This window comes from Rhagoletis pomonella, unplaced genomic scaffold (genome assembly GCF_013731165.1).
Source record: "Rhagoletis pomonella isolate Grant_MI unplaced genomic scaffold, Rhpom_1.0 Rhpom_scaffold_00069, whole genome shotgun sequence".
NCBI classification, from domain to species: domain Eukaryota; kingdom Metazoa; phylum Arthropoda; class Insecta; order Diptera; family Tephritidae; genus Rhagoletis; species Rhagoletis pomonella.
In genome coordinates, this window is record NW_023458623.1 from 55,445 (window position 1) to 58,760 (window position 3,316).

Consider the following 3,316-nt stretch of genomic DNA (forward strand, 5'->3'; position numbering starts at 1 on the left):
ATTTTGAAAATAAATTAAAACGAAACGATTATGATGCGTTATTTGACTACAACTCCGGCGGTATAAAGAATTCAAAAATTCCAAGTACATTCTCTAATTTTTTTTGTACATTTCTTTACAGATGAAGATAACGTTACTTCCTCAGCTCGGTTAGAGTCAACGGCAGATATGACAGCTGCAATATCGAACCAATATTACAGCTATCTGAACGATGATTCCACCGCCGAAGACTCCTTAAACAAATATTGCTATCTGACGGAGGCGTATATAAAATTTAACACCCCTTTGCCTTGTTGGGCCCTCAGCCCGCTCATTTAATAAAATGTTGTTTTCTTACCCGGAACTTGCTGGAAGATAGCTTCTCAACTACCTGAGGCTTCGTTGAGGGACACCGGTGAGTTTTTGGTGCTTTTACGCTGCCGGCTGGTGGTTTCCCTTTTGGAGCTGCTCACACTTGGGTGATAGCGCTTACCCTTTTGCGCGTAGGGATAAGTCAACTTTAATGCGTAAAATCTTGTTCACACCCGAATACTACCTCGCTTGAAAATAACAACTCGTAATTACTTTCACAAAACACTTTAAATTTAATTTCCTTTTATTTTATAATTTTGGCACAACCGTCTGCTTCAATGGCGTATATCTAATTGAATTCTTCATTCGTTTTTTGCTCGTTTTTAAGTACCAGGGGAACGTATGTTCCATCAGGGCTGCCAACATTACGACGGCGCTGAATAGTGCTGCCGTATTGTTAGCGATGCCATTACAGCCTTCATCCGCGCCTGTTGAAAGGCTGTTTTCTTTTGCGGGTATTATCAACAGCCCCAGAAGACAGTCCATGGCTGACTTCTCATTTGAGAAGTTGGTCATTATGAAGGCCAACTCTCAATATTGTTATTAAGATTTGTTAATACAAAATTAAATAAAATAAATTAAAATATGTTTTGCTACCTCAGGGAAAGAAGTAACTATATGTGCATTATTGTTTTACGCGCAAAGCATATTGAAATTGAGAAGCTTTGTTTTTTGTTATCTTTTATTACTACTATTGAAATAAATTACATTAACAAGTTCCAATTCATTTGCAATAGTTTATGAAAAATGAAGTTGATTCACATATACTTATTTCCATGAGGTATGTCTCATTTGTTGTTTTCTCAAATAAGATGCGCAGAATAATTGAAATATATTTATGTATGGGTGTTTCCAGCAGAAGGTCCACCACGACAAAAAAAAATAAAAGTTTTATATCTAACGTATTTACGGGCCGATTTGTCTGCTTTTTAAAATATATACTGGCTATGTAAGTAGAATCATCTTTGCATAAAATGGTCTTCCTAGGTGGTGCCAAGGTCGAGATATTTCGAAAAACCGTATTTATGGTCTGATTTGGTTCGAATTTGGCGTATGTGGTTGAAACATAATAAATCATAGATTTCTAATAAATTGACCCTGAATTGGCGCTGAAGTCAAAATACAAAGTATATTCTACATTAAATACATGTTTTATTTGCGTTAAAAATTCATTTAAAAGCAATATTAACAAAAATATAACGATGGAAATTTGTCACGTGACGCCACGTCACGTCACGTTTCACACTTGGGGTTGTAAAAGAGAATTGAAACAATTTGTATTAATTCAAAAAACTCTAAAAACAACTAGAATTGCTCCAAATCATATAAAAATAAGTTTCATGAAAATAGCCATCCACAATTCGCAGAGTTTTGCGATTTTGTAAAAAAAGAAAAAATCATCTTCCATTTTTTGTCACGTAACGACACTCTCTTTAAATGCTTATATTTCAGGACCAAGCAGTTCGATTGATTTCATTTTTCGGTTAAATATAGAGCTAATTATGTGCTATACAATGGCCCAAAAAAGTTAAAGAAAACAAATGGTATTCCTTTTTTGTATCACATTGAAATCGTACGACTGTCACGTGCGCCACCATGGGAATGCCCATATGTAAAATGGAATTAAATAAATAAAAATACAAAAATATTAGAAATATATAAAAATGGTATCAAGTACTTGAAAGTAATTGAAAGTAATTGGAAAAAGTACTTCAACTACTTTTTCAACTCCTTTCAATTACTTTTGGTAATTGATGGTAATTCCAAGTACTATTAAATTACAAGTACTTGTACTCGAGTAGTAATTGATAAAAGGTAATTGTACTTGAAAAGAATGGATTACATTACATTAAACCCAAAGTAATTAAATTATTACTCATTACAATTAGTAATCATTACTTAACAGGTCTGTTTCTGACGTATAATTTCTGACGCATATTTCTGACTGTAGCATATATGTATATATGTATATACTAGCTTATACCCGCGGGTTTCACCCCACGTTTTTATACAAATATAAAAAATAATTGAATGATGTTATATTTTATTTCTGTGCCCATTTTGTTATAGCTCGTTATTTTTTAAGCGAGTTAAGGTATTTAGGCCGTTTAAAACTATGAAATTATAAAATCTCGTCTGCGCGCTAGGCATACGAAAGATATCAATCCCTCTAAGTTTACCTTAAAATGGTTGCAGGGATAAGACGCGTGAACGTGTAACATTCTTGGAGATGCCACGGCGGGTTCTAATATTTCCAACTAAAATTTAGTATCCTGGCCTTAATAAAATACCACTTCTCATTACTGTAGCAAATGTCTCAAGAGGTAGGTATGCATCATGAGAGCTTTAGATTATAAGGCCGAACCCGTCTCTCCCTTTTCCATTAAATGAAATTTTTTCTGTCAGTACGGCACTTATAAAATAAATCTCCATAACAAATTTAAAATACTTCCAGAGATTTTTTATCCTTCCAGAGATATATATTAAGACATTTTTAGTATCTATTGGAGGCGACATGCCTCCTTTTTTAATAACTCACATTTTTTCCGTGAGCAATTGATACATTTTGTATACACAACTCGATACCAAGTTCCAGTATTCTTCCACAAACACTTCCAGGGATATGTGGCAAGAAAAAGTCAATTTGTACAGGAAGTGCCACACCCCTTTTTCTTATAACCCTAATTTTCTTCCATACATTTAGAATTGATTTTACCAAGTCCCAGTACTCTACCGTGAACATCTCCAGAGATATGCAGTATAAAAAGTAAATTTGTACGGGAGGTACCATGCCCCCTTTTCGAATAACGCAAATTTTTCTCCATGAGTATGGAATTGATTTTGTATACACATCTCGGTGCCAAGTTCCAGTCATCTGCAATAAACACCTCCAGAGATATGCAGCATAGAAAAATCAATTTGCATGGGAGTTGCCACATCACCTTTTCCAATAACTCTCATTTTT